The following is a 23,234-nucleotide window of genomic DNA, read 5'->3' on the forward strand; positions in this document are numbered from 1 at the left end:
ACATCTCTTTGTGGTCCTCTCAATCCTCTCCCCACCTCCTACTCCCATTTTCATGCAAAACTTGTTATTAATTAGTTTATATATTTTATAACATGATATAAATGGGATAATATATACTTTTTGTTTAGCTTCCTTTATTCAGCATAATTATTTTAAGATTCTTTCATGGTTATAAGTATCAATGGCTTATTCTTCTGTGTTGTTGAGTAGTATTCCATTATATGGATCCAAAACAATTTTCCTATCTATTCACCTATTGATGTACATTTAGGTTAGTCCCAGTTTAGGGCTGTTACACGTAAAGTTGCTATGAATATGTGTGAATAATATTTTTTTTTATAGACATGCTTTCATTTCTCTTGGGTAAACATCTGGGGTGAAATAGCTGGATCATATGGGAGGTGTATATTTGACTTTAACTTTCTTACTTTTTCTAGTAGATTTCTTTCATAGATCCCAGTGGATTTTTATACTCAGACAATTATACTATCTGTGGCTAATGATAGGTTCACTTTTCCTTTCAAAACTCTTTGTCTTTTGTTTCTTCCTCTTGCCTTATTGCACTGACTAGAACCCCTGGTACAATATTAAATACAAGTGGTAAAAGCCCAAATTCTTCCCTTTTTCTTGCCTCTATTCATGAAGCCTGGTCCTTCCTATACAACTTCTTTATTTAAACCACGGTTTGACCTCTAGAGTCATCACAGTTGTGAGACTTCCAGAAGATTATGACAGGTTTATGGACAGAAAGGAGAATAATTTTAAGATGCACTCCAGAAATCTGAAGCATCGATACATCTCATAAATTTGAACCACAGCTACTATCCCAGCACCTTCTAGAGTAAAACTTGGAGCCCCTCACAACAAATGACAAATACACAAGCAGTAAGTGAAAGCCAAGATTTTAATATAAATATGGTTGAGAAAAACTCATCATTTTTTTCTTATACACCACAGAAATAACCTAAATGCAACAAGGAGATTAAAGAAAAGGAATAAATGCTATATTTATAATGTCAATCAAATTATAGAGGAATCCAAGTATTTGTAAGAGCTACCAAATTCAGATAAGCTTGCACAAATACATATGTTCTGAACAGCCATAGTGAATGAATCATGCCAGGTCGAAAGGAAATCTTTCCAGATCAAATCCATCTGTGAATACACTTCCAAGTATTAAAATAATCCCTTTCAAAATGTCAGATTATGGTTTTATTATTGATTTTATTATTTTCCCTTGATCAGCCAATTTCTGCTTTAATTCCTTCACTTTTGATTTCTTTCATTTTGTTTTAATGTTCATACTAATTTCTTGAGTTAAATACTACAGTTATTTACTCTAAATAACATTTATATACTTGGAAGAAAATTAAAAATAAATATAAAAATGAATGTTAAATTAATTATGTATAGAGACATGAACATGTAGGAATACAGAGAGTGAAATTTGTTTGAAGATAAGATAAAAGCTAAAATATAGAGAAAAATATTAAAAGTCCTTTACAAACTGAGAAAGATTGCATAATAGTCACCTTAGAAAATAAATATGAGTACCATGGACTCACACCAAACAGACCTAAATCAAACTAATTCAGAAATAGTATAAAACAGTGTGGTCTATAAAAAGAGATATCACTCTGAGAGGACCTTCATAATTGAAAACCATGCCTATAACATAATTGAAGGAAACCAGAATATGTCAACCCAAATCATGCCTCTTTGAGGATCATAAGGGACTTCTATCAGCAACTATATACAAATAAAATGGACAATTTGGAAGAAATTGACAAATTCTTAGAAAAGTACAACTTTCCAAAATTGAACCAGGAAGAAATAGAAAATCTTAACAGACCCATCACAAACACAGAAATTGAAACTGTACTCAGAAATCTTCCAACAAACAAAATCCCAGGACCAGACAGTTTCACAGCTGAATTCTACCAAAAATTTAAAGAACTAACACCTATCCTACTCAAACTCTTCCAGAAAATTGCAGAAAAAGGTAAACTTCCAAATTCATTCTATGAGGCCACCATCACCCTAATACCAAAACCTGACAAAGATACCACAAAAAATAAAACTACAGGCCAATATCACTGATGAACATAGATGGAAAAATCCTTAACAAAATTCTAGCAAACAGAATAAAGCAACGTATTAAAAAGATCATACATCATGACCAAGTGAGCTTTATCCCAGGGATGCAAGGATTCTTCAATATCCACAAATCAATCAATATAATACACCACATTAACAAATTGAAAAATAAAAACCACATGATTATCTCAATAGATGCAGAGAAAGCCTTTGACAAAATTCAACATCCATTTATGATAAAAACCCTCCAGAAAGCAGGAATAGAAAGAACATACCTCAACATAATAAAAGCTCTATATGACAAACCCTCAGCAAACATTATCCTCAATCGTGAAAAATTGAAAGCATTTCCCCTAAAGTCAGGAATAAGACAAGGGTGCCCACTCTCACCACTACAATTCAATATAGTTTTGGAAGTGTTGGCCCCAGCAATCAGAGCAGAAAAAGAAATAAAAGGAATCCAGATTGGAAAAGAAGAAGTAAAACTCTCACTGTTTGCAGATGACATGATCCTCTACTTAGAAAACCCTAAAGACTCTACCAGAAGATTACTAGAGCTAATCAATGAATATAGTAAAGTTGCAGGATATAAAATTAGCACACAGAAATCCCTTACATTCCTATACACTAACAATGAGAAAACAGAAAGAGAAATTAAGGAAACAATTCCATTCACCATTGCAATGAAAAGAATAAAATATTAAGGAATATAACTACCTAAAGAAACAAAAGACCTAAATATAGAAAACTATAAAACACTGGTGAAAGAAATCAAAGAGGACACAAATAGATGGAGAAATATACCATGTTCATGAATCGGAAGAATCAATATAGTGAAAATGAGTATACTACCCAAAGCAATCTATAGATTCAATGCAATCCCTATTAAGCTACCAACGGTATTCTTCACAGAACTAGAACAAATAATTCCACAATTTGTATGGAAATACAAAAAACCTCAAATAACCAAAGCAATCTTGAGAGAGAAGAATGGAACTGGAGGAATCAACCTGCCTGACTTCAGACTCTACTACAAAACCAGTCATCAAGACAGTATGGTACTGACACAAAGACAGAAATATAGATCAATTGAACAAAATAGAAAGCCCAGAGATAAATCCACACACCTATGGACACCTTATCTTTGACAAAGGAGGTAAGAATATACAATAGAGAAAAGACAATCTTTTTAACAAGTGATGCTTGGAAAACTGGTCAACCACTTGTAAAAGAATGAAACTAGAACACTTTCTAACACCATACACAAAAATAAACTCAAAATGGATTGAAGATCTAAACGTAAGACCAGAAACTATAAAAATCCTAGGGGAAAACGTAGGCAAAACACTCTCCGACATAAACCACAGCAGGCTCCTCTGTGACGCACCTCCCATAATATTGGAAATAAAAGCAAAAATAAACAAATTGGACCTAATTAAAATTAAAAGCTTCTGAACCACAAAGGAAACTGTAAGCAAGGTGAAAAGACAGTCTTCAGAATGGGAGAAAATAATAGCAAATGAAGCAACGGACAAAGAATTAATCTCAAAAGTACACAAGCAACTCCTGCAGCTCAATTCTAGAAAGATAAAAGACCCAATCAAAAAGTGGGCCAAAGAACTAAACATACATTTCTCCAAAGAAGACATACAGATGGCTAACAAACACATGAAAAGATGCTCAACATCACTCACTATCAGAGAAATGCAAATCAAAACCACAATGAGGTACCATTTCACACCAGTCAGAATGGCTGCTATCTAAAAATCTACAAGCAATAAATGCTAGAGAGGGTGTGGAGAAAAGGGAACCCTCTTGCACTGTTGGTGGGAATTCAAACTAGTACAGCCACCATGTAGAACAGTGTGGAGGTTCCTTAAAAAACTGGAAATAGAACTGCCATACGACCCAGAAATCACACTGCTGGGCATATACACTGAGGAAACCAGGACTGAAAGAGACACATGTACCCCAATGTTCATCTCAGCATGATTTATAATAGCCAGGACATGGAAGCGACCTAGATGTCCATCAGCAGATGAATGGATAAGAAAGCTGTGGTACATATACACAATGGAATATTACTCAGCCACTAAAAAGAATACATTTGAATCAGTTCTAATGAGGTGGATGAAACTGGAGCCTATTGTACAGAGTGAAGTAAGCCAGAAAGAAAAACACCAATACTGTATACTAATGCATATATATGGAATTTAGAAATATCGTAACAATAACCCTGTATGTGAGACAGCAAAAGAGAAACAGATATATTGAACAGTCTTTTGGACTCTGTGGGAGAAGGCGAGGGTGGGATGATATGGGAGAATGGCATTGAAACATGTATATTATCATATGTGAAAAGAATCGCCAGTCCAGGTTCAATGCATGAGACAGGGTTCTCAGAGCTGGTGCACTGGGATGTCCCAGAAGGATGGGGTGAAGAGGAAGGTGGGAGTGGAGTTCAGGATGGGGAACACACATACACCCATGGTGGATTCAAGTCAATGTATGGCAAAAACCAATACAATATTGTAAAGTAAAATAAATAAATAAACAATTTTTTTTTTAAAAAAGGGCAAATTATGCCTCTTTGACATAAAAATTATTTTGAATAAGTGCAGGAAAGGAACCCTTTTTTTCTGCCTTAAAACAGTAAATAAATTCTTTTCTTGAAGAGAGATTCTATAATGGCATCAAGGACTCTTTGTATTCAAGAAAGATTAAGATGCACAGGGTGTGAGTGAACTATCAGTAGCCCATGGTCTTGTCAGTTCTTCACAGATTTATTGTTTCTTCATCCAAGAAGTATAAAAACTATCCCTGCTCTGGGTGCTTTTTCAGATCTTCATTTTCTTGTGAAGGCTCCCATGTACCTGTACAAATTTAACAAAATTTGCAGGCTTTTCTCCTCTAACCTGTCAGTTTAATTCTTAGGCCTAACCAGGGACACAAAGAGGATAGAGGAGAATTTTTCTTCCTCCACACAATATATAATCCATAAATATTTATTGAAAAATTGATCAGAAAAACCAACAATTCACACATATTTTTACTGATTTTTCCATCATATGTTTCTGAACTTAGCCAATTCTTCTATCCCAATCTGGTCACCAAATGGCAAAGATTTTATGTGGCTGTTCTTTCTTTCCGATCTTTGGCTAAAAATGCTATATGTCTACCTTCAAGACAATGAGACAGGGATAAAGGTGTTTTTGATGGTAGCTCTGAACACGGTCTGTGAACCTAGAGATGTATGTTCTCAGGGTGAGTGTCTTCCCTCCAACCCTATACCTGTACTGTCGTCTTAGCCACTTACTGTCTGTGCTGCCAATTCCCTGCCCTGGTCCCTACAGCAGTTGGAGCAGAGCCTTAGGTTTTGGTACAAGTCCTGCCTACGTGCATCTCACTGTGGGCTCTCTCAGTGCACAGAAATACACTGCAGAGTCCTCCAGCTGTGAAGCTGAGATGACAAGTGTGATGGATTTGCTTGCTCTCTGGAAATTCAGTGAGTATCAACCATCTGTGACATTTTACTTGTTATAAGAATCCTGATGAAGGAGAAAAATCATTGCCCCACTGCTGAGCTGTTTGTACCAGAATAGACTATAACTTGATTCAATGGTGTCATATGTGCAGTCCAGGGTCACGGCCTCTTTCTTCCATACTAACATTGGTTGTGGGTCTTGAGTTACCTTCTGGGCAATAATGGATCCTAAAGGAAAAAAAATAGAATCAAAACTTTAGGAATAAGTGGAGTGGAATAAAGAAATCCCATGTTAGATCCTACTACCCCTTCTTCCCAGGGTACCCATAAGACTGCCTGTTCCTCCAGTCTTTAGGTCACAGAGGAGTCACAATCCCCCTGGGACCATCCTTACCTAAACACAATGAAGCCACGGCCACCTTCAGAAGGCTTGAGAGAAGCATGTTTTAGCTCTTCCACTAGATGGAAAATATCTTCTTCTTCTTCTTCTTCAATGTCAAGGGTGTGCCAGGTGAGAGGAGCCTGACAGGGTGAGGGAAGGATTGCTGGGTATGTGCTGCTGCAGCTCCACAACAGGAAGCACGGGTTTCCTGGAGTCGCAAGTTGATATGGGCATGTCAGCTTCTCTACGAACCAGGTGAGAGTCTCACTCAACCCAAACTTCCTTTTACATTACCTGGCTCTTCAGTTGATATCAACTACATCTGAAAATAAAAACAAGTTAAATCTAGTATTGCAGCGAAGATTGATAACCCCACCAATTTTCTGTTCAGTCACTGCACCTGTGAAGGAATTGAGTAGGTAGCTCTTATTTTAAAATGCTATGTGTAAAACATTATGGAATCAGTGTAAGATACAATAAGCATGCATCCTCACAGCTATGTATGCTGTTCTTCAACCTAAGGTAGAAATAAACCATTTAATAATAAGAAGAGAAAGCTGTTTGGACTAGTTATTGTAACTTTATTGTTCTTCTTGCTGTTAAGACACTATTTTATCTTCACAATCAATGTTCTGTTGCCTGCCTTGCGGTCAAAAGCAAAAAAATCTAATCACAATTGGCTGAAGAATTTAGGCTGAAGCTGCGCAAATTAAGGGGCTTCCTGCTGCCACAGACAGTAAAGAAACTGCCTGCAATGCAGGAGACCCAAATTTGATCCCTGGATCGAGAAGATCCCCTGGAGGAGGGTACAGCAACCCACTCTAGTATTCTTGCCTGGAGAATTCCTTGGACATAGAAGCCTAACAGGCTACAGTCCATGGGGTTGCAGAGTTGAACATGACTCAGCAATTGGCTTCCCAGGTGGTGCTGGGGAAAAGAGCCCATCTGCCAATGTAGGAGACTGGCAGGCTAGAGTCCATAGGGTCACAGAGTCGGACGTGACTGAAGTGACTTCGCACACACTCACACTCACACTGAGTCCTATCACAGAGGTCCCCTTCTCTTCTCCATTAGTTTTTACAGCCCAGCTCTACTCATTCATAAAGGCCATTTAGACACCAGTTGGGTCATCAGGTTATCAAATCTTTGAAATTACATTTTCCCTTTTACTTCAGTTGAGACCCTTAATGAACCACAGTAAGCTTCTATATTCTGTATGCCCGTTTCTATGGAGAACATATCATGCTGCTGCTGCTAAGTTACTTCATCGTGTCTGACTCTGTGCGACCCCATAGACGGCAGCCCACCAGGCTCCTCTGTCCCTGGGATTCTCCAGGCAAGAATACTGGAGTGGGTTGCCATTTCCTTCTCCAATGCATGAAAGTGAAAAGTGAAAGTGAAGTCGCTCAGTCGTGTCCGACTCTCAGCGACCCCATGGACTGTAGCCTACCAGGCTCCTCCGTTCATGGGATTTTTCAGGCAAGAGGACTGGAGTGGGTTGCCATTTCCTTCTCTAGGTGACCCCATATACCTACAAAGGACTGTGATTGCAGTATTATTGACGGTAATGAATCTTTCTCTACATATGTATGTTAAAAGTAAGGCCATGCTCTAGGAATATTATTCAACATCATGGCAAGTAGCAAAGACTCCTGGCCTATTATTCTACCTCTTGATACAGTATCCAAAGTTTATCAGCCTTGTCTCAAAATAACAGCAGCCTCAGCTAAACCGGTTGAAGTGTTATCAAATCTTGCTCTAAAATCTCCATTAAATCTGACGGTACCACATGCAGTACAAACAGCTCTGCTCTCTGAGTTATACGCTATAACTCTCTGAAAACACCCAACGTTTTCATGTTAGTTGGTTGAATAAATATGAAATATTATTAGTTTCTTCTCCCATTATTTAACTGTAATCTATTTCTCAATCAAAGGACTCTCATGATTGCACTTCTGTCATTCAAGAAGTGTCCGTGTCCAGAACAGATCTTTCAGACTTTCTCATACAAAATTCTTCATTAATAAGTATTTAATCTTAAAAATTGAAAAGGACAGTCCCAGGCTGTTTATGCAATAATTACTCCAGACCCCTTTATAAAACTCAATCCTTAGGGGACGTATAATTAATTCAAGTAGCTGAACTTGTGCATCTCTCTTGGGCAAGTCAATTAATAAATATATATATATCCAGTGTTGGTCGGTAGGTTTTGAATGCAGTTCATAGCTTCCAAATACAACGGAGACAATGAGATTTCCTAAATCTCTGACTTTTCTTAGTCTTGGTATATGTCTTATGTACTCCAACTAAAATGAACACTAAATACATGAATTATTTGATGCCATCATACTACTCAAAGAAATGTTGTCATAAAGACAAGTCTCTCAGCATGAAAGATTCTGCAGAGTATGGGGAAAAAATGATCAAGCAGATTATCACATTAAACGTAACTTTCTGAGTAAAGTCCTTATACAAGAACCTCTTCTAGAACATAAAGGCAAATCCATGGAAAGGCTCAAAAATTCCATCTTAGGTTCAGAATGCCAGACTCTGGTTTTGTAAGGAATGACTAGGAATGATTGATTTGTTTGATCCATAAGGACAATATATAACAAAGCCAAGACAGCTGTCTGGTGAAGCCAAATGATCTCCATTGAACTCTTACTCAAATCCTTGAGATATGGCATTAGGGAAACATTGGCTGCAACATTTAAGAAAATATTGTGGGAAAACTTTTCTAGATTGGTAGATATTGGGGTCAGCTCATGCATTTCCTGGAACCCACAAGATCCCATGAAACTTGTAAAAGTCGATTATGAACTAGAATACTATACCAAGGAAATATTTGGGTATTTCCAAAATAAATTTAAACACTTTCACGTCTCCATATGTTATTAGTATGTACTAGTAACAACATTGTTATTCTTCACAAGGGTTGAAGCAGTCTTTTGATAAACCACAACACTCACCATAATTAAAAATGAACTTGATGTGGTGTTTACTACCTGTGTCATTTCAAATTGTATCTATATAAGGAAGCAAGTTTCTCTGAGATAGTTATATAAGGTTTTGCCCTCACTCAGAAATTTTACTATTCTTATTGTCTCTTTATCTTCTAAAGAAGTGGAAAGAACAAATGGAATATTAGAACTTAAATGAATTACAGTATCAGACACCCTTGAACTACTGTGGTCTAATACATTATTAATTAGTCTTGGCCCCCATAGCCCTGCTTTCTTCCCTCACAAAGTCACACATTATCTTACTACCAGCTGGTCCCTGGTATGCCCAGGAAATTCACAAGGGCCCAAATCACACATATTCCAATCTTTCACCAACTGAACTAAATAAATAAACCCAATATAATCAGTCCTTTCATCACAGGCACAGGTTGATTTCCTAGCCTTTCATTTAATCAGTTTTTTTATGACAACCTGGGTGACTGAGTGCTGGCAAAATACCCAGAGAAAAACTGCCATTGAACTTGTGGAAATGACTTTAATATGTTCCATTTGTTATCAGTTCAGCAGGTAAAGTACAATAAGTTGATACTTTATTGCATGTGTACCAACTACTATAACATCATGCATCCTTAATTGACAAGAATTGTAAAGTCACATACATTAGAGATATTAAACTGAGGTTGTCCAGAGAGTCAGATCAGAAGCAGATAGTCCACAGAAGATGAGGTTGACCCATGATTCTTGAAACAAATATACAACTGCCTAAAGTATATATCTCCATCCAAGACCACTAGAGAATTCTCTAAGATGTCTGGAACCACTGTTTGTCACACTACCCTTTGCATTCTTCTATTTTTCATCTTTTTAGTAGTACTTGTCCACTTTAACACCAATGTGTTATATATTTATGATTTCCCCTACTTTATGATTTTCTCCTACCAATAAAATAATTTACTAGCATATTGGCTTCACTTGAAGCAGTAACCATCCTAATGCTATAATTTGGTTCAACAAGCCCATTGATTGTGCAACAGTGTTAAACAATTGTTGGAGATGTTATTTAGTGTCAACTCCTGTAAACACCAAATAATAAACATATCCCAATTAGTACTGCTAAAATGAAATTTGACCAATAAAATTTGCCTTAAAATATTAGAAAAATTCATAATGGAGTTGGTATAGTTAGCTTTGCATGAAGAACGTGTCTTAACTTGATCATGAGTTGGTCCAACACTCCAGTGAACCTGTTCATTATCAGTTGCTATAATGTTTCTTTTGTAGAAATACAAATAAAATTTTTAAAGGAATTCAAACACTTGAAATGATGAGTTATTTATGTAAAATAACTTAAAAGTTCAAAACATCTGGGCTAAAAAATAGTGAGAGCGGTGTCAGGGAAAGCGATCATACACATGCCTAGTACCATGTGCTCCACCTGACAAAGATGCAGACTGCTCAAAAGGTTTTTTATTGTATGACTTTATTCATATGGGACTTCCCTCATAGCTCAGTTGGTAAAGAATCCTCCTGCAATGCAGGAGACCTTGGTTTGATTCCTGGGTCGAGAAGATCCACTGGAGAAGGGATAGGCTACCCACTCCAGTATTCTTGGGCTTCCCTTGTGGCTCAGCTAGTAAAGAATCTGCCTGCAATGCTGGAGACCTGGGTTCAATCCCCGGGTTGGGAAGATCCCCTGGAGAAAGGAAAGTCTACCCTCTCCAGTATTCTGGCCTGGAGAGTCAGACACAACTGAGCAACTTTCACCTATTCATATAAAATTCCTGAAAAGATAAAAGTATAAAATCAAGGTTTGCGTGGAGTTATTATAGGTCAGGGTGTGATTACAAAATTATACCACAGGGAATTCGATTAAAAGACACAACTCTCCCTTCTAACTTACATGAGAGTAAACATGAACACTAGCAACATTTTGTAAAGAAGAATCGATTTGCTAGCCTATTCCTCAAATTATATTCCTGAATAAATCACTTTCTATTTTGATTTCCCTCAAACATACAAAAATGAATATGCTCCATCACTGGGCTCTAAAGAAAACTCAAGTCACATTTTCAACAAGAAAGTAGTCAGGAAATATAGAAAGGACAGTTCAATTTTGCCAGAAATATAGAAAGAAAATTTTAAATATAACTGTGAGAAAAATCTCTCATGAAGTCATTAAAAAGTTGTTGTTAGAAATGAAAATAATGAAACTGAAAATGCTCATTTCAAGATATAATATTAAGTGGAAAAAATCAGAATTCTAATCATATTAGAACTTAAAAAGAGAGTAAATCAAATATTAGCAATAAATTATCTGGATGCAGAATTATAAAGTTTACATTTTTGTATTAGACACATTTTCTACATTTAGAATATGATTTTTACAATAAGTGAAAAATAACATACACAATTTTTGAAACACAAGCATTAAGAACCCACCCATAATAGGAATGTAGTATTGTTCCCAAGCATTCATTTATAGAAGAGGAGTCTGATAGCAAATATACTTCAGACTCTACTACAAAGCCACAGTCATCAAGACAGTATGGTACTGGCACAAAGACAAATATAAAGTCATTTTTAAAGCCCGAATTTTAAAGTAAAACCTAACTCCCTTCAAGAATTCAGTAAGCAATAGTCATCCAACAGAATATGTTTTAACACTCTCTGCATCATATGAAACCTAATTTTATTCTATGTTTTTCATGTCTGATACATTGGTTTTCACTTGTAGACAAACACTATGACAAATGCTATAACTTGAAGGTTGTGCCCAAGGAAAGCGGCTGCCCCAGTTACAGGTTTGAGTACAGATAGCGGATGGCTGGGAAGCACTGTGTCCTTGCTGCACAGAAGTAGACAGCTGAGTCTCCAGCTTCAGTGGTGTGATGTGCAGGGAGAGATATTTGGCCGTCTTATTCAATAAAACAGTCAGTCTCTGGCCTTCATTTTTACCCATATTTGAATGAATGTCTATAAGGAGCTGGAGACCTTTTCCAGGTTCTTGCTTATACCAAGGAAAGTAGCTTGAGGTAACATCTGTATAAGTACAGGTGATAAAACAGCTGTTTCCCTCCTGGACACTCAAAGTAGAAAGACTCTGCTCCACCTCATTTCTCAGGCTGACACCTATGGAGAAAGTAGAAGTCAGAGAAAGGAGAAGGGTTGTCAGATTATTTAGCTCTAGAGTTTACTTTTCCTTTTCTACAATAACTAGAAGAAACCTGAATAAAGCCAGTCTTGGCATCTAAAGAATATCTACTAATATACTCTATTTCCCTTAAACCCTCAACTCACAGTCCAACTGCAGCCACAAGAATGTGACTAAAGCTCCAATGGGTGTCTTCATTGTTTTTCCCATTTAGGATCAATTGTGGATCTGCGGTCTCCAGCCAGAAGAGCTGCTTCTATTACCAAGTGTCCCCTTCTTTCCTAGCAGTCATAGTGGTTTCTCACATTGTCTACCCAGCCAATAATAAAAAGGCCCTGTTTCTGCTCTAAGCCTATTCATTCAGAACCCACTCAAATGAACCCTCCGTATGTTCTGATAAGCCGAGTTGCACCACCATCTGGTGGTCACATCTCTAGCTACTGAACTCTCTGGTTAAATGTTCTTCTCATATCCTGTGCTTATGAGGGACTCGGATGCATAAAAACAGCATGAGATTAAACAAATTAGGTGTATATCAGAGAGTAAATGCACAGTAAGAATGTAGAGATTAAGATTTAAATCTCTGCACAGGATTGAATCACTGTTAATAAGTCGGAAGAAGGTAAATGCTGTTGCCATTTATTCAGGTTTGAAGTCAGGAAAGCACCATGATTTACTCTCTCAAACAAAGAAAATGTAAAATCTTCCTTTTCAGCCAAATCTAACATCTCCATTTGTCTGTAATGGAGAAAAAAAATCTTTGTGAAAGGGACATGAAAATCAAAGAGCAGAGAAGATCATTTGATATTTCAAAGATCTTTCAAACTCAACCTCTGCTCCTTTAAGCTGTTCTTGCCCATGACCTGGCTATTCCCAGAGAATTGACAGTACCATCAGTCAAAATGTGGAAACTTCCTTCAACAAATATCGTGATGAGGTAAAGGGCCAAATCTCAATGATAAAAGAGTAGGAGGAAGTTCTATGAGTTAGGAAACAGTTCAACCTGTAGATTGTGTTGATTTACAATGAGAAATCGAACATTATTTAAGAAATCTATTCCTATCGCTTATGTGGATTATTTTCTGCAAAGTATTGAGAGAAAGTAAAAATCCTCATAAAACATGATGCTGCAGATTCAGAATATAACCATATGTAAATTTATATTACAGGTATTTTTACTCTCTGATATCAAAAGCTATGAAAGTGAAAGTTGCTCAGTTGTGTCCAACTCTTGCAACCCCGTGGACTATACAGTCCATAGAATTCTCCAGGCCAGAATACTGGAGTGGGTAGCCATTCCCTTCTGCAGGGGATCTTCCCAACCCAGGGATCAAACCCAGGTCTCCCACATTGCAGGCAGATTCTTTACCAGCTGAGCTACCAGGGAAGCCCTTCAAAAGGCATGGCCTAGCCTAAATGCAATGGCTAACTCACATCTTAATGAAATTTCGTGTAAAATATATACCAACTCTCAGAGCATGAATCTCTGCTGCCTTGGCTATAGCTGGCACAGTTTCCAGATGCTATCATTTTTTTCCCAAACTCCACTACAGTTTTCTTTCCCCAAGACCTTAATAAAGTTCTTTAATTCTTTAAACTTCCAGAATTATCTCCCTCTCCTTTGTCATCTACTTTAATAACGTGGCATTTTCCAATTACCTCTGTAAGAAAACAAACAAACAAAAAACTAAATATTGCCTGTGTTTACTATGGGAGTAGTACAAATAGGTAACTGATCCAAATAGATTTGGTAAAAATAACTGACTATGAAAAGTGAAAGCAAGATTAACTCATTTATAGAAGTGAAGGCCCTTTTTTGTTATCTGTACTCACTGGTCTTCTGGAGGTATGAAGAATAAATATAATCCCTCATTCACATTTGCACCCTTAAAGATTTAAGGACCGCTAAGATAAAGAATTTAATTTATCTGCAGAGTACATCATGAGAAATGCTGGGCTGGAAGAAGCACAAGCTGGAGTCAAGATTGCCAGGAGAAATATCAATAACCTCATATAAGTAGATGACACCACCCTTATGGTACAAAGTGAAGAGGAACTAAAAAGCCTCTTGATGAAAGTGAAAGAGGAGAGTGAAAAAGTTGGCTTAAAGCTTAACATTCAGAAAACTAAGATTATGGCATCTGGTCCCATCATTTCATGGGAAATAGTGGGGGAGACAGTGGAAACAATGTCAGATTTTGTTTTTTTTTTGGGGGGGGGGAGCCCAAATCACTGCAGATGGTGATTGAAGCCATGAAATTAAAAGATGCTCACTCCTTGGAAGGAAAGTTATGACCAACCTAGATAGCAAATTAAAAAGCAGAGACATTACCTTGCCAACAAAGGCCCATCTGGTGAAGGCTATGGTTTTTCCAGTGGTCATGGATGGATGTGACAGTGGAACTGTGAGGAAAGCTGAGCACCGAAAAATTGATGCTTTTGAACTGTGGTGTTGGAGAAGACTCTTGAGAGTCCCTTGGGCTGCAAGGAGATCCAACCAGTCCATCCTAAAGAAGATCAGCCCTGGCTGTTCTTTGGAAGGACTGATGTTGAAGCTGAAACTCCAATACTTTGGCCACCTCATGCGAAGAGTTAACTCACTGGAAAAAACCCTGATGCTGGGAGGGATTGGGGGCAGGAGGAGAAGGGGACAACAGAGGATGAGATGGCTGGATGGCATCACTGACTCGATGGGCATGAGTTTGAGTAAACTCCAGGGGTTTGTGATGGACAGGGAGGCCTGGCATGCTGCAATTCATGGGGTCACAAAGAGTCGGACACAACTGAGTGACTGAACTGAAGATAAAGAATCAGAAATCAACACATAAAGTTGTATGTAAATGTAAAATGTATGTTTTTACATACATAAACTATTTCCATTCCCAAGTGAAAGTAGCTCAGTCATGTGTGACTCTTTGCGACCCCCATGGACTGTAGCCCACCAGGCTTCTCTGTCCGTGGGATCCTCCAGATGAGAATACTGGAGAGGGTAGCTGTTCCCTTCTCCAGGGGATCTTCCCCACCCAGGTTTCAAACCCGGGTCTCCTGCACTGTAGGCAGATTCTTACCATCTGAGCCACCAGACATCCTCTATTCTTTCTACCATCCTCCATAGGCTATAATTCCCTAATAATTTATAGGGAGATTTGTCCTCTTCTAAGAGAGAGAGAGACTTTAGGTCAGTGTTTTCCCTTCCAAGTTATGGTGTCCAGGACAGAATAGTATAGTTTGAAGATGCTCTGCTCAGCACAGTGTTCCACACATTAAAGTTTATTACAGGCACAGCCATCCCCTGGGCAAAAGTTACTGCCCCCAAAATATTTCATTGAACATTGCCTGACTTACCATAAAAAGATGTTGATCTAAGAAGGCTCTTTCTAGTATCTTCATGGACTGTCAAACAGAATGAGGACAATATTCTCCCATAGTCTTCAGATCCAATAATCATTTTTATAACAATGTATTAGTGATGCTCTATAGTTCTACCTTGCCTTCAAGAAATCCCCCTGAAATAGTGAATATAGCTGTTCTTTCTAGGAACATTCTTAAAATATATCTGAGTGTTGAGATGGCACATTTACTTTCAGCTTTATCACTACAAAAGCCTGTGAAGGATGGACTGGTCTGCTGGTAACAACAAAGGCTCAACCTGAGGCTCCTTTCCTGCCCTAAGTGTCAAATGTTCATATAAATTGGGATTCTTTATTCAGGTGGTCAAATAGATTCCCACATCCAAATCTACAGTGACCTAAATGGCTGGCCTTACATTAGTTTCTCTTTGCTCAGAAATAAGGCCCTACAGGAAGAAAACAGGGGGAAAGATGCTAAAGAAAAAGTGAGAAAAATCCAATTTCTTTCTTCTCCCACATCAGTTAGTATCTAATTATTTTCTACTGTCATCTTGGATTAGTTTCTGTTTTGTAAAATGAAGTTGGATTAAAGAATTTCCAAAAGCTCTTCTTTTATACTATTTAATAAAGCAGATATTTATTGAGGACTGGTTATGTGCAACGTACAGTGACAAGAGAGTGGGGAGAAATCGCCTGCATCATGGGACCTGAAAACCATTTTCACATCCCCACGCGGTCTTGGGAGACTGAGGTTGTCACAAAACAATACGGGGGTCTCTTCAAAAGCAGAGGCAGGGTCCTTGGGACCAGATCAGATCTGGGTTTTCACTTATAAGACCAATGTCAGATCAAGGTGAACCTAAATCTGAAGTAAAATGCAATAAAATGGGACTTTACTAAGTATCAAGGTCACCACACGGATGAGCCATAGGTAAGCAGGGAACTTTTTTCCAGAGACATATTTTTAATTTTTTATCTGTAACATATATTTCTTATTAAAAAAGAAAGAAAGGAAGAAAGAAACTCAGTGACTTATGGGACCTGAAAGAGGTGGATGAACTCACTCACTGGTAAAGAAAAAAATTATTTCTCAATCAGCCTAACTGCATTCTGGATTATAGCTCCCTCATCCCAAGTCTGACTTGGGTACTCAAGATTCCCATGACAAAAACCACTACAATATTGTAAAGTAATTAGCCTCCAACTAATAAAAATAAATGGAAAAAAAAAAAAAGATTCCCAGACAGGGATAACTATAGAATTTGTGGGACTCCATGCAAAATGAAAATCTGAGGCCCTTTGTTCAGAAAAAAAGTGACACTAAGAAAATACAAATATCTTCAAAAATATTTTCTTACTTAAAAATGGCAATAGAGTTTATGCATGCATGAGTTGCAAAGTTGCTTTAGTCACATTTGATTCTTTGTGGCCCTATGTAATGTAACCCACCAGGCTCTTCTGTCCATGGGATTCTCCAGGGAAGAATACTGGAGTGGGTTGCCCTGCCCTCCTCCAGGGGATCTTTCTCACCCAGGGACTGAATCCATGTGTCTTACATCTCCTGCATTGGTAGGCAGGTTTTTTTATCCCTAGCACCATCTGGGAAGACCAGTAGAGTTTATAATGATATATTAAATAACAACATAAATTTACAACTTGCAAAAAATATTTTGGATCTTAATTCTATATAAATTAATAACAAATACTTATTAATATCATATCTTGCTAATAAGACTTGCCTGGTTTGCTTTTCTGCAAATTAATTTATTAGGATATAAAAATTATAACTTTAACAATTTACTTTCAATTAATATAATTGAAAGAAATGTCAGTTGCTATTGGTAAATACAAGATTGTAAACAAAATTTTTGATAATTTTTAACTTTGAGAATATTTCTGTTGATATAACTGATACTAGAGCTTTTGAGTATTTTGTATGCTGTAACAACATAATATAAATATCTGATAAATTAGTTTGAAATATAAATTCTAGTAAATCCAGAGTTGATGTGTCTAGTGGAACAATTTTTGTAGAAATGACTTAATTCTTCAAACCAATCATCTTCATGTAATTCTGAATTTAATGCCAAATATAAATTTACACAGGGACATTTTAATGCTTTCACTGACATTCTCTGTAACTTGCAGAGGGCATATAAGACTAAAAGTGGCTTCATGACTTATTTATAATTAAGTGCTTATTTATACACCATATCAGTGTCTAATTACAGGAGAAGTGAGTATAAATTATTTTTCTATGTTAGTAGTTGTTTCATTGGGTTAACTCAAACATGAAAATGCTATTCTTTTTCATTGAAACTATTATCACATGCCACTTCAATTTCTGCACTTATGAAAATTTGCTTTCCAATGTAGCAGCAATTTTCGAAACCACAGTTTCTCATTTTCAGAGAATTCTAATTTCTCTCCCACAAGCATTATTGTGATGTTGACATATAAACTTTTATTTTGTAATAATTGATCAAAAAAGTTTACTGCTATCCATTTTTGGATCCTGCAGAGTCAAAGACTGACTCAACCTTCTATCAAAGGCTACTGTGGGGACACATGCCAGCCCACGGAGGGGCGGGGCTGAGGCAGCTGCAGTTTGGGCACAGCCTGCAGATCACCTGGGAGCACTGTGCCTCCACCGCACAGAGGTAGGTGGCTGAGTCTTCCAGCTGGGAGGCTGTGATGTGCAGGGTACTATACAGCTCCTTAGAATTCACTGTGGAACTCAGTCTTTCATTCTGCTTCATCCCTGAAGCTATGAAAAACAGCCTGGTGAGGCTGCCTCCGGGATTCTGCTGGAACCACTGCACACTGCTCACTGTGGCAGAAAAATTGCACCTCAGCGTACAGTTTGCTCCCTCCTGCAGATTCAGGACTGAAGGGCTCTGCTCCACCTTCACTGCTCTCACCCCTGCTTGGGAAGAGAAAAACAAACACATATGATATCTCAGGCAAGTCATGAACGCAGTTTCCAGAACTGTAAACTATCTCAGGAAACACCCATGAGGATGTAGGATCATCTAGGAGCTTTCTCTGCGTCAGCTCACATTCCCTCCCTCCCCAGCTGCACTCTAGGACAACCCAGACTCACAGCAAACCTGGACCCACAGAAGCCCCAGCAAGGCTTCCCGCCACCGCTTCATGACTCCTTGCTCAGTTACTGGGGTACCTCTGCCCCCACTCTGGAGGGTGGAGAGTCTTGGGTCCAGAGAAGTTCTCTTCTTACTGTCAAAATGTTCCAGTATTACTGGAACTCACCAGTATTACTGAGAACCAGTCACATCTGAACTGTCATTCACTTAGCAGGAAGCTCCACCCACAGGCACCCAGGGAGACTGTGCAGTAATCTTTCCAAAATTGTGGTTGCAAACAGTGCAAGAGGGTAGCAACAATATTTGTAGTATATGAAGATATAAGACGTTTAAAAAACACTTTAAGAAAAGTTTGTGCAAGAGTGTGTGAGAAAGGGTGGATGTTACTCCTGAGAAGATCAGTGTCTCAACTGGGTTAAACAGAGCCTTAAAGAATCATAAAAAGAGTGAGCTCGCTCCCAAATTACTTAGAATGACTGAGCATTTAAGAATTCAGTTGTATGACAGTTCAGCCTTTAAAAGGAATAAAACATTGTTATTTGCTACCATATGGATAGCCCTTGAGGGCATTATGCTAAGTGAAATAGGTCAGACAGAGACAAATATATAAATACTCCACTCCATGTAGAGTATTTTTTTTTTTTTTAATCAGGCTCATAGATACAGAGAACAAATTAGTGGTTGCCAAAGGCAGGGATGAAGGGTGGAAATGAAATAGATGAATGGGGTCAAAAGGTACAAACTCTAAGATATAAAATAAATGTTGTGGGAGTGTAATGTATGGCAAGATGACTATAATTAATAATATTGTGTTGCATATTTGAAAGCTGCTAAGAGAGTAGATCTTGAAAGCTCTCATCATAAGAAAATAAAATTACAATTATGTATGACATATGTTGCTAGACTTGTTGTAATGATCATTCCACAATATATATAAATATCAAATCATTGTGTCTTGTATCTGAAACTAATACCATGCTATATGTTCATTATACCTCATTTTTAAAAAAGAATTCAGTTATATGTAAATTCTAATAAAAGAAAACTGATACAAGCAGTATGTATGAAGACAGTGATCCATTTTCTTGACATTGAGAGCTCTAGAAACACAGAAAGTACAGCTATCATCTGCACAGAATATTATTCTAGTAAGATTTCAGTGGATTAAAAGAAAAACAGGATATACGTATAATGTCCATTCTGACTTAACTTCCACCTGCCTCCTTCTCCTGCCCAACAGGCAGACAGATGCGCTACACAGCTGATTCTGAAAAGGATACACATTGCTGGTCAAATTAAATATTGTCCTTTTCTTTCCTCTTTCTATCTGTTTCTTACTTTTAAATCCTTTCTTCGTTGCTCCTGAGTATTCTTGCTTCTTCTAGTCTCAGGGGAGATATATGAAAACTTCCTAGGGAATTGGGAGAATTTAATCACAAAATTTAAATATTGACAACAGGTAACGGAGATATTTCCTGTTAGGCTTCCATGCTCACAGAGCTCGGTAATATTACTATCCCCATTCCTCTACCTCTGCTCAGAGAATCATCCTCATAATGGATTTAGAGAGGTAAGGACTCCAGCTTTCCTAAGTCTGTAGGGAAAGACAAAGCTGAAAATTTAGATAAACTTTACGTGAACACTGCTCCCCTCTCCCCACCTCTGCTGCGCATCATCTGACTGGTCTGTGCTCTATGGTTGTTGTTCAGTCACTGTCTTGTCTGACTCTTTGCGGCCCCATGGACTGCAGCACAGAGGCTTCCCTGTCCTTTACCGTCTCCCAGAGCTTGCTCAAACTCATGTCCATTGAGTCGATGATGCCATCCAACCATTTCACCCTCTGTCATCCCCTTCTCCTCCTGCCTTCAATCTTTCCCAACATCAGAGTCTTTTCCTTTGAGTCAGCTCTTCACATCAGGTGGCCAAAGTACTGGAGCTTCAGCTTCAGCATCAATCCTTCCAATGAATATTCAGGACTGATTTCCTTCAGGATTGATTGGTTGATCTCCTTGTAGTTCAAGGAACTCTCAAGAGTCCTCTCCAAAACCACAGTTCAAAGGCATCAATTCTTTGGTGCTCAGCCCTTGTTATGATCCACCTCTCACATACATATGTGAATACTGGAAAAACCATAGCTTTAACTAGACAGATCTTTGTTGGCAAAGTAATGTCTCTGCTTTATTTTCCCCCCATGCAAGTAGGTTGACTTTATCTGTATCAATTTTCTTTTATGGTACACTACCAAGTTTTGACAACTTGTTTAGCACAAGTTAGCTGCAAGCACTTAAAATAGTCTTTTTTTTTTTCTTTTCTTTTTATTTTTTTTATTGAAGAATAATTGCTTTACAGAATTTTGTTGTTTTCTGTCAAACCTCAACATGAATCAGCCATAGGTATACATATATCCTCTCCCTTTTGAACCTCTCTCCCATCTCCCTCCCCATCCCAACCCTCTAGATTGATACAGAACCCCTGTTTGAGTTTCCTGAGCCATACAGCAAATTCCTGTTGGCTGTCTATTTTATACATGGTAATGTAAGTTTCCATGTTATACTCTTTCCATACATCTCACCCTCTCCTCCCCTCTCCCCATGTCCATGGGTCTATTCTCTATGGCTGTTTCTCCATTGCTGCCCTGAAAATAAATTCTTCAGTACCATTTTTCTAGATTCTGTATACATGTGTTAGAATGTGATATTTATCTTTCTCTTTCTGACTCATTTCACTCAGTATAATAGGTTCTAGGTTCATCCTCCTCAACAGAACTGACTCAAATGTGTTGTGTTTTATGGCTGAGTAATATTCCATCGTGTATATGTACCACAACTTTTTTATCCATTCATCTGTCAAAGGACATCTCAGTTGCTTCCATGTTCTAGCTATTGTAAATAGTGCTGCAATGAACAATGGGGTACTTGTGTCTTTTTCCATTTTGGTTTCCTCAGGGTATATGCCTATGAGTGGGATTGCTGAATCATATGGTGGTTTTATCCTATTTTTAAAAGAAATCTCCATACCATCTTCCATAGTGGCTGTATCAGTTTACATTCCCACCATTAGTGCAAGGGCATTTACTTTTCTCCACACCCTCTGCAGCATTTATTGTTTGTAGACTTGTTGATGGTGGCCATTCTTACTGGTGTGAGGTGATATTTGTAGTTTTGATTTGTATTTCTGTCTCTGCTTTTTAATATGCTGTCTAGGTTTGTCATAGCTTTTCTTCCAAGGAGCAAGTGTATTTTAATTTCATGGCTGCAGTCACCATCCGCAGTGATTTGGGAGCCCAAGAAAATAAAATCTGTCACTATTTCCATTGTTTCCCCATCTATTTTCCATGAAGTGATGGGACCAAATACCATGATCTTAGCTTTTTGAAAGCTGGGCTTTAAGCCAGTTTTTTCATTCTCCTCTTTCACCTTCATCAAGAAGCTCTTTAGTTCCTCTTCATTTTCTGCCATAAGGGTGTTGTCCTCTACATTCCTGAGGTTATTGATATTTCTCCTGGCAATCTTGATTCCAGCTTGTGCTTCACCCAGCTCGCCATTTCACATGATGTACTCTGCATATAAGATAAATAAGCAGGGTGCCAATATACAGCCTTGACGTACTCCTTTCCCAATTTGGAACCAGCCTGTTGTTCCATGTCTGATTCTGACTGTTGCTTCTTAACCTGCATACAGATTTCTCAGGAGGTAGGTAAGGTGGTCTGGTATTCCCATCTCTTTAAGAATGTTCCACAGTTTGTCGTGATCCACACAGTTAAAGGTTTTATTATAATCAATAAAGTAGAAGTAGATGTTTTTCTGGAATTCTCTTGTTTTTTCTATGATGCAACAGATATTGGCAATTTGATCTCTAGTTCCTCTGCCTTTTCTAAATCCAGCTTGAACATCTCGAAATTCTCAGTTCACGTACTGTTGAAGCCTCGCTTGGAGAATTTTGAGCATTACCTTGCTAGCGTGTGAAAAAAGTGCAATTGTGTTTGAACATTCATTCTATGGGCTCCTCTCTTTGGAACATCTGGAACAGTCTTTACTTCTTGCAAAGCCTACAGCGTCCCCTAGTGTGCAGAAACAAAGTCCACTTTAGACCAACTAGTTGGTGATGGACGGGGGCCTGGCATGCTGAAGTCCATGGGGTCGCAAAGAGTCGGACATGACTAAGCGATTGAACTCATTCACTCAACTCAACATTACATAACCCCAACTCCATTCACTTCCTGTTTCTTGGTCAAAGAAATGCTGAAGGTCAGAAAACAATATAACTGCCTGAATTAAATGGGGATTAAAAATGAACCAATCCTACTTTTAAGATGGACTTTCATGAAAATTAATACCATGAAATAATTTGACAATTTCCATCTACTGCTATTTGATTTTTTTTTTACTTAGTTCAAAATAAGTGCATAAATGTTTACTAAAATTCTACTGTAAATGAGGTAATTTATGACATCTTAAGAATATGTAAAAGAGATGAGACAGCATTTTACAGTCCACTGAGTAAAACAAAAGTAAACATAACTATACAAGAATCAAAGAGTAGGACCATAAGAGGAAAGTACTGAAAGCTATATGATCCCAGAGGAGAGAGAAATATTTCACTTCAGCCAGGTGAACAAAATCTTATTAAAAGGAGATTGCTTTCTCTTTCCCCCATTCTTATGAGAATATAACAGAATATGGATACAGTTTTAGGAAAACTTT

The sequence above is a fragment of the Muntiacus reevesi genome, chromosome 7 (genome assembly GCF_963930625.1).
Source record: "Muntiacus reevesi chromosome 7, mMunRee1.1, whole genome shotgun sequence".
NCBI classification, from domain to species: Eukaryota; Metazoa; Chordata; class Mammalia; order Artiodactyla; family Cervidae; genus Muntiacus; species Muntiacus reevesi.